Source organism: Arvicola amphibius, chromosome X, assembly GCF_903992535.2.
Source record: "Arvicola amphibius chromosome X, mArvAmp1.2, whole genome shotgun sequence".
Taxonomy (NCBI): Eukaryota; Metazoa; Chordata; class Mammalia; order Rodentia; family Cricetidae; genus Arvicola; species Arvicola amphibius.
The window spans coordinates 121,536,658-121,552,852 of NC_052065.1; the positions used below are offsets into that span (position 1 = coordinate 121,536,658).

At 40.0% G+C, this 16,195-nt stretch overlaps 1 pseudogene; it reads left to right on the forward strand.

Moving 5' to 3' along the window:
- LOC119804474 overlaps window positions 1-16,195 on the forward strand; it is a 65,667-nt pseudogene that overhangs the window by 13,071 nt on the left and 36,401 nt on the right.

The window sequence follows — 16,195 nt, forward strand, 5'->3', positions numbered from 1 at the left end:
TTGTGAGTTGGTGGCCAGATTGGTCTACAAAGGGACAGCCAGAGCTGTTACACAAAGAAATCCTGTCTCGAAAAACCAAACCAAACCAAACCAACCAAACAAACAAAAACAAAATCAACCTCCCCCCCAAAAAAATATCATTGTACTCAAATGGAGTTTAAGCAAATGGACCTGAATTTGTTTGTTTGTTTGAAACAGGGTCTCATGCATCCCAGACTGTCCTTCAACTCAATGAGTAGTCAACCAGGACTTCGAACTTATCTTCCTGCCTCTCCCCAAAAGATTACAAGTGTGTATCGCCATATCAGGTTTATATAGTGCTTGGGCTCAAACCAGGTGTTTGGTGCATACTAGCCAAGTGCTCTACAACTGAACTGTATCCATAACCCAAGGATAAAAATTTTCAAACCCCCAGTCATGACCTATTGTTTTTACACAAACTATTATGGAATGTGAACACTCTCCACCCTATCCCCCATAAACAAAACAGATAAAAATGTGATATAATTTTAAAAATCATAATGGTTTAATTTCAGAAAACAAAGACTTAATATTGCCTACTATCATTCTTCAGCATGTAAGCTTCAAAGTAGTCTGTCTTTGGATTATACAGTGTTAGAATGTTTGATTAACAACTGTACTGTTTGAGGGTCTGGAGACGTGACTCAGTAAAGTACGTGCCTAGCTTGCACAAAGCCCTGGCTTTGATGTCCACACTGCACAAACTAGGTATTGTGACATATACCTGTAATTCTAGCACTAGAGAGGTAGAGGGAGAAGGATCAGGAGTTTTTGCTACATAGCAACTGAGAGTCCAGCCTGGGCTACATGAGATCCTGTATTGAAAAAAGTGTGTGGTTTGAGTTGCTGACTTGAGTTTCATAAAAAAAGAAAATCTATTAAAAGGATTGTGGCTTGGAATTAGTATGCAATTACCAACAATTTCTGAAACAGCCTTAAACATTTGCATGATATTTTGTACTATACATTTATATGATGTGACCTTCTTAGTATTGATTATAAAAATCAAAATATTGATGAATGCTGAAAACACTGAAGATATTATTTTCTACAATGTCAATACTGAGCCAGGATTTTAATTCTCTCTAGAAAAATAATTAAGTACATCTATCTAATTAGTATTAGAAATTTCTTTCCTTTTTAATGCATGCTAAAATTATGATACCAAAGGATTATTTTTTAAATGATTTATCAGTAAATGTTTAATCTGCATATCTATTTTATATGCCTAATATACTCAAGGTCACGTAAAAATTTTCTTGGTTGAAAAAACACGGGTTAAATGGGTGGAGAAGGTGGGGCAAGGGAAATGGCTCAGCAGGTAAAAGCAATTATTGTGTAAGCCTGATGATCTAAACTGGTAACTCTCTAACCCATGTAGAAGTTGAACAAAGTGGCACATGTCTGTAATCCCTGCATTTGTATAGTAAGATGGGAAGCAGAGACAGGGAATGTCCCAGGGGCTCCTGCGTGTCCAGCATCTAGCTCACAAGCTATGCCATCGCTATACACAATGTAGCAATAAGAAAGACTCTTCTTCGAGACAAGGTGGAAAACAAAGGAATGTACGGGCGGGTACCGGCGGGTACCGGCGGTCGGAGGGGTTTGGAAATAACCAAAATAGTCCTCCTGGGGCAGCCACGCCCCTGAACGCAGGGATTGGGCCAGCTGCCCCAACAAAGGAAGACTTAAAAGGAGAAAGAGAAGAAGGGAGGAAGGAAGGAAATAAGAAAGAAAGAAGAGAAAAGTTAAAAATCAAAACAAGACAGGTCAAAGACTAGAACCAGTTTCCCAAAACTGGCATGTGCTTGCTCTCTTGCTGACACACTCAGACGTACCATATTTAGCTGCAAAAATAAATACAGTTTTAAAAGAGTGGATAAAGTTTAATAAGCCCTGTCCTTATCATGTCTTGTGCTTGTAGTTCCAACACACTGGAAAATGAGGCAGGGGAATTACTATGAGTTTGAGGCTACCCTTGGTTACTGGCTTTGTTAAGGTTTCTGTTGCTGTGATGAAACACACCATGACCAAAAGCAAGTTGAGGAGGAAAGGGGAGGAAAGGAGAGGAAAGGGTTTATTTGAGTCACACTTCCTATCACTGTTCGTCACTGAAGGAAGTCAGGACAGGAACACAAACAGGGCAGGAACCTGGAGGCAGGAGCTGATGCAGAGGTCGTGGAGGGTGCTGCTTACTGGTTTGCTTCCATGGCTTGCTCAGCCCGCTGTCTTTATTTGTTTGGTTTGGTTTGTGGTTTTCCAGGATAGTTTCTTCGTGTAGCTATCGCTGTCCTGGAATTCGCTTTGTAGACCAGCCTGGCCTCAAACTCACAAAGATGGGTCTGCCTCTGCCTCCCAAGTGCTGGGATTAAAAGCACGCACCACCTGGCTTGAGCCGGCTTTCTTATAGATACTAAGACTATCATCCGCAACGTACTGGGCTCTGCCTCATCAGTACTAATTAAGAAAATGTTCTGTAGCTGGATCTTACGGAGGCGTTTTCTCAACGGAGGTTCCTTCCTTTCAGATGACTCTGGCTTGTGTCAAGTTGACATAAAAGTAGCCAGGACAGCTTTATAGAGAGTTTCAGGCTGGCCTGGGCTACATGCAGAGTGAGCTCTGTGAGAACTTGTCTTAAAAACCCAATAAGCAGCCCTGTCCTAACCTACTAATATTGTATCACTAGTAGCCTGCCATTGTTACCTTATTTTTACTTGAATGTATCTGGAGAGACCCTATGTCTAAATAAAAGTCAGATTCATGGGTATTGGAAGTTTGAACTTGAGCATATCCCTTAAGGAGGTATATATTTTTAGGAGACATAGCCAACCCCGAATAACTTATTGCAAAGCTACCTGCTAATCCCCATTAGAAAAAGGTTTATTCACTCTTCGTAAAGCATTATTACCATAAACCTTTTAGTTAGTACAGTGAGATAGTGCTTATTTTCTTCCAAAATCTGTGGAAAAATGCTTATTTGTTCTTCCTAAAGCATTCTTACCTCTTACCATATTTACATATTACATATTTACATATTACAGTGAAATATTACCTATTTTCTTCCCCCCCCTCTCGCCCCCCCTCTGTGAATGTATTGTATAGCAATCAGAGACTGTTATCAGATGGATATGTTTTCCTTCTTTGCTTTCCACCTAATGTTTGAGACAGGATTTATCACTGAATCTGCCCCTTGCCAATTAGTTATACTAACTGGTCAGTATGTCCCAGAGACCAGCTTCGACAAGGATGCCACAATTTACCAGGATAGGGGCATGGGGATTAGAAAAATAAGTAAAGAGAACAAAGCCATGAGTGAAACTAATATAAAGAAACAGGATTGTATCGGGAGGGAGTCCCAGTGAATATGAAAATCGCCTCTGTTTAATTTCCATTTGCTTAAATACCCCGACCCCAAAAGATAGGGGTAAGATTAAAAACTGCATTCACAAGGAATGAAGAGACCAGGTGAGGGATTACAGGCTACATTCTTAGTTAAACATTCTGTTGCCACAACAAGACAAGTAATGCTCACACCCTAGACAAAAATATTCTGTAGGCAAACCTCTCCCTGAGTAGAATCCATAGTTCCCTCCATAAAGGAGTAGGAACCTAATTGAATCCTTAGACTTTTATTTGAGGGAGAAACAGACCTACTTCTTAATACCTGACATATCAGGGCTGGATATTAGCCATACCTGTTGACAATAGCCTTGAGAGAGAACTCTCTGTTCTAAATCAAGAGGGAATGGAGCCTTGATCTTTGTTTGAGGTAAAATCAGATCTACTTCTTAATACCCGAAATACCAGGTCTGGATATTAGCCATACCTGTTATTTGAACTGTTGAGAATAACCTTGAAGGAACAGAAGTAAGTCCCAACTCTCTGACCTTTAGTCAAAATCAACAGGAGTAAAGCTTACATGAACTTACAGAGGCGGAAGTGGCAAGCACGGGGCCTGCACAGGTCCGCACCAGATGGGCGCAGTTCTGGACAGGTCCTCTCCGTCTGCATTAGGGCTACTGCTTTAGTGCTTTTCTAGGATTCTCGAGTGTGTGTCCAAAAGGGGACAAACCAAGGTCCATACTAATGCAACTCTCTATAGCATATTTATAGCATATCCCCCTTTAAATGTAAAGGAACATTTATAAACAATATTTGGGAATATGGGCGTAGTATGTAAACAGAGACTGCGCTTTCATTTCCCAGCCACCCAGGCCCCCCAAATCACACAAAACTATATTAATTACAACAACACTGTTTGGCCAATGGATCAGGGATATTCCTAGCTAGCTCTTTTACATCTTAAATAACCCATTTCTATTATTTTATATTTTACCACGAGGCTTGTGGTTTGCTACTTCACATCTTTTTTTGGGGAGAAGATACATGGCATCTGCCTGACCCTGCCTTCTTTCTTCCTGTATTCAGTTTAGCTTTCCCGCCTAGCTCTATTCTGCCCTGCCATAGGCCAAAGGAGCTTCTTTATTAACCAATGGTAATCAAACCTATTCATCGCATACAGAGGGGAATCCCACATCACTGGTAAATCCCGGACATCGTTTGCCTTTGCTTCCCCAGGACTGGAAATATCTGTGCTGTTGAATTTAGTTTTGTACGTGGGTGCTGGGGGTGAAACTCAGGTTCTCATGCTTGTTTGGCACCCACTTTACTGATCAAGCATCTCCCTGTCCCCTTTCGGACAAGATTTCATGTAGCTTGGTGTGACCCCAACTTGCTATGTGGCTGAGGTGCCTTTGAACTCATAATAGTCTTGCCTCCTCCTCTTTTTCTTTCTTACCCCTCACTTTTGTTGAAAATGGGGTCTTTTCTTATACAGTATATCCTAAATACAGTTTCTCTTCTTTCTACTCCTCCCAGGTACTCCTCACATCACCTCTCATCTGAATCCATACCCTTTCTGTCTCCTGTTGGAAAAGAACGGACTTCTAAGAGATAAGAGCCAAACAGAACAAAATAAAATATAATAAGATAAAAACAAAACTATCACATAGAAGTTGGACAAGGCAAAGCATCAAAAGGCAATTAGCCCAAGAGAAGGAGCGAGAATCAGAGACCTATTCATTCACACGCTCAAGAATCCTAGAAAAGCACTAAAACAGTAGCCATAATGCAGACGGAGAGGACCTGCCCAGAACTGTGCCCATCTGGTGCGGACCTGTGCAGGCCCGGCGCTTGCCACTCCTGCCTCTGTAAGCTCATGTAAGCTTTACTCCTGTCAATTAGATGGCTTTGTTCTCCTGGTGTTCTCCATGCTCTCTGGTTCTTACACTTTTTTGTCTCCTCTTCTGTGGACTTCCCTGAGGTCCAAGGAGAGGGATTTAATGCAGACATCACATTTAGAGCTGAGTATTTCAAGGTATCTCTCTATCTTTGTGTTTGTCTCCCTCCCTGTCCCCTCCCCTGTGTGTGTGTGTGTGTGTTTGTGTGTGTGTGTGTGTGTGTGTAATGTTTGGCTGTGGGTCTCTATTTTTGTTCCCATCTGCTGCAGGAGGAAGCTTCTCTGATGATGAAGGCCAAACTCATGATGTGCTTAAATTTTATACACTGATGACTTTTTTTTTTAAGAAAGGCTCTCGTTCTAGCCCAGGCCAGTATGGAACTAGAGGCAGTTTTCTTGCCTTAGCCTCTCATGTGTTAGATTTTACAGTCATGAATAACTGCCTGGATCTATTGATATTTTACTAGTTAATTTTATTGCTCCATATCTTTGTATAGTTACAACCTAAAATGACATAATTTTATAACTATTACAATATTATTCTCTTTTTATATTTAATTTTTTATTGATATTTATTGAGCTCTACATTTTTCTTTGCTCCCCTCCCTGCCTTTCCCCTGCCCCCTTCAATCCTCTCCCAAGGTCCCCATGCTCCCAATTAACTCAGGAGAGATTGTCTTTTTCTACTTTCTACCTCCCATGTAGATTATATCTATGTAAGTCTCTCTTAGTGACCTCATTGTTGTCTAAGTTCTCTGAGACTGTGGTTGTTGACCGTGTCCTTTCCTTTAGAGTAGCTTTTCAGTTTCAGAAGGTCCCATTTATTAATTGATTTTCTCAGTGTCTGTGCTGCTGGGGTTAGATTTAGGAAGTGGTCTCCTGTGCCAATGCATTCAAGTGTACTTCCCACTTTCACTTCTATAAGGTTCAGTGTGGCTGGCTTTATGTTGAGGTCTTTGATCCATTTGGATTTGAGTTTTGTGCATGGTGATAGATATGGGTCTATTTTCATTCTTCTGCATGTTGATATCCAGTTATGCCAGCACTAATTGTTAAATGTGCTTTCTTTTTTCCATTTGATATTTTTGCTTCTTTTTCAAAAATCAGGTGTTTGAAGATGTGTGGATTGATATCCGGGTCTTCTATTTGGTTCCATTTGTCTTCCTGTCTGTTCTTATGCCAATACCAGGCTGTTTTCAGTACTGTAGCTCTGTAGTAGAGTTTGAAGTCAGGGATTGTGATGGCTCCAGAAGTTCTTTTATTGTACAGGATTGTTTTGGCTATCCTGGGTTTTTTGCTCTTCCATATGAAATTGAGAAACATTCTTTCAAGGTCTTTGAAGAAGTTTTCTGGGATTTTGATGGACATTGCATTGAATCTGTAGATTGCTTTGGTAAAATTTCCCAATATTATTCTCTTAATAATTATTAAATATTTACAGAGTTGGCTAATATTTTACTAGGCCAAATGCTCATGGTTGCAGTTTTAAACTTATAGAGACATATTAACTCTTTGTAGGCTTAATTTGTAGCACAGTTTTTCTTTAAAAGATATTTAGGTGTTTTTGTGATTTGTCTGTCTGTATGTATATGCACTCTATGTATGTCTGGTACTTGCAAAGATCAGAAAAGGGCATCAGGTCCCTTGGAACTGGAGTTACAGCAGGTTGTAAACCACCATGTAGATGCTGTGATTAAACCCAGATCCTCTGTAAGACCAAATGTTTTTAACTGCTGAGTTATCTCTCCTGCTCCATAGTACATTTAAAAAGTATTAATGTATCCAATTTTTATTGCATTATCAGGTTTTTTTATTTTTTTAGTTTCTAGAAAAAGTTTAGTTTAAAATTTCTTTTATCTTTTTGCAGTCTGAATTCCACAAAAGCAATAGCTTGTACCTCTTCAACCACGTTGATATTACTATTCCATAACACATGGAAAGCAACAGAACCAGGAGTGTTACAAAACTGATTAATTCCAGAGTTGATCCCAAAAGGTAATTATGGAGTTTCTTTTTAATTTGTTCTAATGATTTAAAAGTGGACTTAAACAGTAGGGATTCTTAAATTGACATTTTTACTTTTAGAATACATATGCATACATTACATACTCTATTTCAAGAGCTTAAGCATTCTTTTACTCTGTGTTCCATATGCTAAATGTCTGAGCATCACACAATGTTAGGAAGAATTAAGAAGAAGGATAGATCTATTGAGAGTATTCTAGCTGCTGTATTATTATAAATGGTTAATGAATATATATTTGCATTTATTTTTCTTGAGAGGACAGATTTAGTACCAGTAGAGTCTATTAGGTGAGTGGAAGAATCTGCTAATGATTAGAGCTCTCTTAACAGTTGAATTAGGAAGCTCAAGAATTATTGAGAATTCTATCCCTGCACATATGTAGGAAGAGCCTGGAGGCCCACTTTTAAAGACATTGAACAATTAGAGATCTACCATTGTACCTTGAGCCCTAGTAAATGTCCAAAGAGGTTTTCATTGATCTCCATTTGATATACCCAGAAGTTGGGTGGGTGGATTATAGGAACCTCTAGTCACTTTTCATAATGTCTGTACTAATTTAGCTACCATTAGTAGTATATATTAGTAACAACTTTCATTGCTTAAGCTTGGTGCTTTATACATAGTAGGCTCTCACATATGTGGGTGCTTACAAATATGATTTATTCTTCATGTACTTAATATCTTAGCCCTACAGTAAATTTACAAGATATTGAAAGCAGGTGAGTCAAAAGAAGAAAAAAGCCATTCTCTGGTAGAATTTATTTTGTTTCTCTTCAGGTGAAAGGAATGCTCTTTTTTTTTAAAAAAAAGATTTCATTTATTCACTATGTATACAGTATTCTGCCTGCATGTCTGCTTGCAGGCCAGAAGAGGGCACTAGATCTCATTATAGATCATTGTGAACCACCACATGACTGCTGGGAATTGAACCCACGACCTTGCACTTGCTAGCGCTCTACCACTGAGCTAAATCCCCAACCCCTGAAATTATTATTTTTTTTTTTTTTTTTTTTTTTTTTTTTGGTTTTTCGAGACAGGGTTTCTTCTGTAGCTTTTTGGAGACTGTCCCGGAACTAGCTCTTGTAGACCAGGTTGGCCTCGAACTCACAGAGATCCGCCTGCCTCTGCCTCCCGAGTGCTGGGATTAAAGGCGTGCGCCACCACCGCCCGGCTGAAATTATTTTTTTTGAGGGGGGAGGTTGAGTCAGGGTTTCTCTGTGTAGCTTTGGAGCCTGTCCTGGAACTTGCTTTATAGACCATGCTGGTCTCAAACTCACAGAGATCCCACCTGCCTCTGCCTCCCGAGTGCTGATATTAAAAGTGTATGCCACCATGCCCAGCAGGAATGTTCTTAAGTATAGTTTTAGGTAGTATATAGAGTCCCATTTGTTGGGTACATTTAGAAACAAATGTATTTTAAATCATGAAGAACTATAGGTGAGTATCGTATTCATTAGTGTAACTCCAATATTACAAGTCAAGAGGGGGAGGCCAGTGGATAGTGAGTTTAAAAAGTGCTCTAAATAAGGAACTAATGGAAAGTTTTTCCCCTTTCTTTTTTATTAGCTATAAACATACAGATGAAAATTACCTAACTTGCCGGGCGGTGGTGGCGCACACCTTTAATCCCAGCACTCAGGAGGCAGAGGCAGGCGGATCTCTGTGAGTTCGAGGCCAGCCTGGTCTACAAGATGTAGTGGAGGGGCTGCGGGCCAGCTTCCCGCCGCCAGGCTCCCAGCCACCAGCTAGCTTATAACCCGAAATAACAACACACAAACTGTATTCTTTTAAATACTGCCTGGCCCATTATTTCAGCCTCTTACTCACATCTTGACTAACCCATATCTAATAATCTGTGTAGCACCACAAAGTGGTGCCTTACCAGGTAGATTCTAGCGTACATCCATCTTGGGCTGGAGCTTCATCGCATCTCTCTCTGAGGAGAGGCATGGCAGTCTGCCTAACTTAGGAGAGGCGTGGCATCTGACTGAGCCATCTACCTCACTTCCTTCTTCCTGTTCTGTCTACTCCACCCACCTAAGGGGCGGTCTATCAAATGGGCCAGGCAGTTTCTTTATTAATTATCCAATGAAATCATCAGATAGATAGAAGACACACCTACATCATTAAGAGCTAGTTCCAGGACAGGCTCTAAAAAAAAGCTGCAGAGAAACCCTGTCTCGAAAAACCAAAAAAAAAAAAAAAAGAAAAAGAAAATTACCTAACTTGCAATGAACCCCCTTTGGAAATTACTGAAGAAGATACAAATAATTTTAACATGGTCTACACATATTCTGTGACATTTGAGGCAAGTATTCCATGCTCTCATCTTGTTTTTTATAGACTAGACACATAAATATTACGTATTTATATTAAAGCTGAAACTTCCATCACTTTAAAGTGGTAGGAATGAGATTAGAGCATGCATAAGGCTGTAGTTCCTTCTTGAATTAGTCTACCTGTCTGTCTCTCTCACTCCCTGCCCCTGTCCTCCCCTTCTACCCCTCTTCTCCCTCTTTTTCTACCCCCTTTCCCCTTCTCCCTCCAGTGTCTGCTGTATCCCATCTGTCCTTGAATTTCTGATCCTTTTGCCCTTACCTCTTAAGTGCTCTGATTATAGCTGTGCACCACCATGTCTTGTTCACATCTCATACATTTAATGCTTCTTTTCAGAATATGTAAGAGCAGATAATTTCATAGGGTTGGTATGTTTATATACATATATAGGTACACACATATGAAGCTTTCTAATGACTATTCTCTCTGATGTTCCCATTTCCCATTTTTCGTAAACTGCTTGCTTGCTTGCTTATTTATTTATTTATTTATTTATTTATTTATTTATGGGGATCAGAAACATAGGTTTATCCCTCTATTACGTTTTTCAAACCTACTTTGAAGTTACTACTTCAGAATTAGTTCTGTGAGCATGAGTCAAACTTGGGGTGCCTCCTGTGACTTGTGCCTGTTCCCTTGGTGGACGTATGGACTTCCACATGGGTCCTGTCTCTTTGGCTTCCACATAATATTTTTCCTGCTTCTCCTAGTATAGGAAATTTCATCACACCCTGTGACATGGGTTGATTCTAGACTCCGTCACTGGGTGAACTACAGCGCGGCATCCTGCTTTGAACCATGGAAGTCTTACAAGTGCTTCTGCGGTACAGTCATTCAGGAGATGGGGTAAGGGCACAGGTAGAATCTTGACATGAGGATGGCACAGGGGCATAAATGGAAAACCAAATTCTGTACACACATTGAACCACTTAGTGGAGGTCAGTGCCATGTAGCAACAGCAAGCTCCTAACCACCTGAGTTACAACCTCTGCACCTGGGACTGTTTCCCCTACCACCCTAAGGCAGCCAGTCACCTACAAACTGCTGTCTAGACTTACGGGTTTATGAACTGTGAGTGAGATTGTGATTTTTGAGCTCCTGATTACGCAAATATTGGCCACAGAGAAGTTCAGATGTGGCATGATAATCTTTAGTTTTTTTTTTCTTGTTTTGTTTGCCCGTGTTTTGGAAACGGATGTGAGAAGTATTGAGATAGAATTTTGCTTTGTAGGATGGGCTGACCTGGAACTCATTCTGCAGCACAATCTGGCCTCAGACTTATGTTGATTCCTGCTTTAACCTCCTAAGTGTTGGAGTTAACCAGTAAGAGCCATCATGCCTAGATCTTATTTTGCTTTTAATTTAAAAATCTTTGTGAATGTATTTTAATGTCTTCAGAGAATGATACATGTCCTCAAGTAATACAAAACCAGTTTATAATACATTTATTTAAAAGGAAAGATCGAATCAATTATATTACCATTTGAGTGAATACTGCTTTGCTTTTATGACAAATATTTGAATTCTGATTATGAACTCATTGCCTTCATTTTTACTATTATGAATCAGGAATATTGAGTTTATTATGAACTATTGAACACTGGTCTAAAATGCATGTATTCCTAATGCTCTTATAAATCGTTTTATAGCATTGAAAAGCCTGAGGCAGAGCAATAATGAGTCGGAAGCTAGCCTGAGCTACATAGTGAGACCCTATTTAAAAACAAAAGCAAATACTATACTTCATGTATTCTCATTTAACACACTAGGTTCATTTAGTGTGGGAAAGTAAATTAAGTTTGGGTAGTGGAGGACGAATTTGTTAAAAATATGTCGTATGTATGCAGTGACTTCCCAAACAACTAAAAACCCAGCCAAGCAAAAATAACCCTTACTGATTTGGGTTTTTTGGAGACAGGGTTTCTCTGTGTAACAGTTCTCGCTGACCTGGAACTCGCTCTGTAGACCGGGCTGGCCTTAAACTCACTGAGATCCACCTGCCTCTGCCTCCCAAGTGCTGGGATTAAAGGCGTGCCACCACTGCCTGGCCCTGCTTTCTTTTTTAAAATTTTTAGTGAAAATAGATTCTTCTCTCACCCAATATATCCTGGCTATGGTTTCCTTTCCTTTGACTCCTTCCAGGCCCCCTCAGCCAGATCCACTCCCCCTTTGTTTCCTCTTCAAAAAGGAGCAGGCCTGCCTCCCAGAGAAAACAGCCAGATAGGACACAAGATCCAATAAGAAAAGGCAAAGCTGTCATACTGAGGCTGGACCTAATAGCAGGAAAATAGTCCTAAGAGGAGACAAAAGAGTCAGAGACAACCCTACTCCCACTCTTAGGAGTCCCACGGAAACGCCAAGCTAACAGCTATAACATACAAGCAGAAGGCATATATATAGGTGCAGATCTGTACAGGCCTCTGGCTGTTTTTTTCCACCTCCGTGAGCCAATGCGAGCCCTATTGTTTCCATAATCTCAAACAAAGATCTTTGTGCTTCATTGTAATGATAAACGTTTCTGTTATGAGTTCTAGTTAAATAAGCTCTGCTTGTGAGTTAGCCTGAGGCTGCCTACATTTATGCACCGTATGCTTTGTCTACTTGTGGAGGGTGGAGGGTGGAACTCGGGGTTTTACACGTGTTAGGCACAATTTGTAACGCCGAGCTATACTTTTAGCCCTCATGCCCTCGTTTCATTGGGAAGAGCAGTTTGCATTCTCAGACAGCATAAGCCAATAGCGAATTATGAATCGCAAGTTTTGGGGTCTGGCTTGCCCAACTAATGTTGGACTCTGAGGACATTCATTTTCTCCTTGCCTGGGGCACCAGTTTCCTTCTAATAAAATGAGGGAGATACACTGGATCAGGGAGTTTCAAGTCTCTCAGAGTGATAGCCCTTTAATAACAAATGTTATGGAACGCTCCCTTTACTGTTCTGTGTTGTGACCAATAGGAAAAAAAATCTGTCTGTGTATGTAATTTTAACAAATACCAGTGTAACATCCTAAGGATAACATAAAGGAGAGATAGTAGTAACTTTAAAAAATAATATACCCTTTGTGTATTTTATCCATTTTATATGCTTGCATCTATGTGTATAGTCACTGTAAGCATGATAATGGGAAGACAAGAATATTGCAAATTGTTGACCCAAATACTGCTATTTTTCAAATGATGCTATGACTTCTTGAAATGTCAGTCAGTTTTGGTAACATGCCAAGACAGCTTTCTCCTAATTTAATAAGACAGTTACCTTCTTGAGCGGGAATATTTATTACATATTAAAATCATATGAAATGCTTTATGAAGCAAAGTTGAACTCAGAGGGTAGGCAATCACAAGCCGTTTTTCACCTATGTGACTTTTGAAAGGTGTGAGGCACAGCACAATTCTCCTGGGTGTTCTTTTGTGTCATCTCCCTGAGCCCTGCAGGACACCTGGCTGCTGAATGCCGGTAGCAGACGCATGTTTTCATTATGCCCTGTAGGGGGTGCTGCTCCTCCTGTTGAGAACCGCTGGGCTAGCGATGGAATTCCTGACAAAATTGAGTCTCTGCATAATTTCTATTGATGATGACACATCATGGGGTACTATATTCTGGATAAAGAAGTCTTTGTTTCCCTCTCGTTGCGGTGTCACTGTTACCAACATTAAAAACCAATTTGTCATGTATTATTTTGAGAATTGCAAGTTTACAAAAAGATTTTGATACTTTGGGATAGAAAAACCAAGAATAATTCATTAATTTCAAGCAGTTAAAGATAAGGTTCTCTCTTACTTCGTTATCTTTTTGTATTTGTCATTGTTCTCAAGTGCCTTAGATTTTTAAAATAGTTATTTTTTTCGGGATGACTAATTCACGTTATGACCTATTATTTCCAGCAGATGGCAGTGTTTGGTACAAAAAGATGTTTAAACACTTAGCTGATTTTTTTCCTCCAGATTTTGTTTTTGTTTTTGTGTTTGAGATGAGGTGTCATGTAGTGCGGGCTGCCTTGAACTCAACTATGTAGCCATGGATAACATGAATTTGTAAGAAGCAAAGTTGTTGAGTTATACTAAAAGAAGTTGTCTTTTATTTTAACGTAAATAATATCAATAGCAGCTGTAATATTTGCGGGTGATGTCTATTGGAAAATATAAGGAAATTCTCTACCTTTATTCTTGTATCCCTGATTTGCCTTTCTGAAAGCATAACCTTTGGTTTTTTCCTAATTTATCCTTCCAGAACAATATTTGCATCTGCCATATAGGTATCTAACTTTCTGGGGGCAGGGAATGCGATTTGAAAACGTAAAAGATGATTATTATGTGTTCGTGGTGGGTGGGTGTGTGTGTTTAGGTTAGGGGACTGCTTTGTGGAGTCTATGCTCTCCGTTCCCTGTCCCTTGGCTCTGGGAATCAAACTCACTTTGCCTGCTCATGCAGCAAGCACCTGCTGGGCTGGAGAGCAGAATTTTGCCATATGTGCTTCCCACCTTTTTAAAGTCAGCTCTGTCTTGGATATGTCACTTGTCAGTGCATTTTCCTCTTTCTAATGCCAGCGCAGACCACTACCATCTATCCTTATCCTGAAGAGCCTTTTGGTTGTGGGGATTAAAATTTCCAAATATTACAGGGACTCATTATGTCAAATTTTATGTACTTTTGCAAGCGTCATAAGAAGTTACAATGGAAATGGAACCATGTCAGGATAAAAGGGTAAAGGGAGTGTCTGATGGGTTTGAGACTACACAAAAAATAATAGCAGAAAGATGCTGTTTTGTTGGACAGCAACAATTTTCTTTCTAGGTCTTTCTTTCACCTTTTCCTTTTTGTTTTTGAGACAGAGTATTTCTGTGTGCCCTGCATACCATGCTGGCATTGAACTCACAGAGATCCACCTGCTTTTGCCTCCTCTTTTTTTGTAATGAGTTCAAACATTACTGAGTGAAATTAAGCTTAAGATATAATGGTAGCTATCATGATTCCATGAAGCTGGAAGTATAGGGGCAAAGGCCCATGCAGAATAAGTTTCTATATGCTTCTGAGTAATAAATCACAAATGGTCAGATAAAGTTCAGTCATTTGATTTTATGTTTTCATTTTAGGAAAGAAAAGTGACCAAGTGGTCTTCTGAATGGGATTATGATTTAGAGACCGCAACTGAGATCAATGTTCAGGGGACTGGGTAAGCACTTCGTAAAAGAAAGACAAAGTAGCTGCAGGATAGAAAGCATAAATGATGAATTTTTCTCAGATCTTTGAGGTGAGGGTGGGCACAGGGGATTGAGCCTGGGATCTTGTATATGCAAGACAAGTTCTCTACTACTTAGTTGGATCCTCCTCCTATAAATATCCCTTTTCTATTATTGTTTTGAGACAGTTTCACGTATCCCAGGTTTGCCTTGAAGTTGTTGTATAGCCCAGGATGGTTTTTAAACTTTGGTTCCTCCTGCCAGTTTCCCTCCAGGGGTAGCATATTTATTTTTAAGTTAAGGTATTTTGTCACTGGGATGATACTGAGTGGCATTTCCTTTGGGATAGTTTCCCTCTCATTCTCTTCTTCTACCTCCTAACATATCTGGTGAAAAGAAATATATTTTACATATACTAATTAGTGCTTATGCTGAAGAGAAAGGAAGCTGTGATTTCATAGATTCTGTGTCTTCACATAGACGACATGGGAGGTGGTTGGCAGAACATGTTTGAGGAAGTAGGCTTTATGCAATGGATGAAAACCAGAGTTGGCCATAGTGACACACACGAGTAATCCCAGAACGTGGAGGACAGAAGCACGAGGAGAGACCAGACACCTTGTAAGAAATAGGTAGGAGGGAGTGAGACAGATAGCAAACAAAATGCGAGGGTCTGTTTGTCTGTGGACTCAGATGGTCTGAGAAAACCCAAGAATAAGAAAATGTAAGTAACTGGGGAGAGGAAGGTAGGAATGCCATGAAAACTTGAGACAGAGAGAGAGAGAGAGAGAGAAAGAGAGAGAGAGAGGATGTGATCATGCACATTCCCAACTTCCCCTTTTTCTATCAGAGCCACTCTGACATGTCCCAATAGTTCCTCTGTACTCTCTTTGTTGTGCTAATAACCTACTGAGCACAATTCGTGATGATTGTTGGAATGCTGACTGACTGATCTTGTTGACTTGACCTGGAACAGTGAGATTTTTTTTTTTGGTACAATGGCTTTGTTATATCCCAAAGAAAGTATTTCATAGCACTTATCCCTATCTTTTGGCTCTTATATTTTTTCCATTTCTCTTCTGTGGTGCTCCCTTGCAGGTAAGGGATGATATAAATATCCCATTTATGGCTGACCACTCAATAGATGCTTATTCTCAGCATTTTGACTAGTGATGAGTCTATCAGTTGCTGACCACTGGAGACAGAAGGTTCTATGGTCGTGTCTGAGGGCAGCACTAATCTATGGGTATAAACAGAAATATTTAGAAGGCTGTTTAACAGCATGACATTTAAATCCCAGCCCTCCATGGCTTGTGATCTCTGTGGCCATCATGAGCTTTTGACCAGCTGTTTAGTACCAGGCTTAAATTCCTTCCTGTAGAACAGACCTCAAAT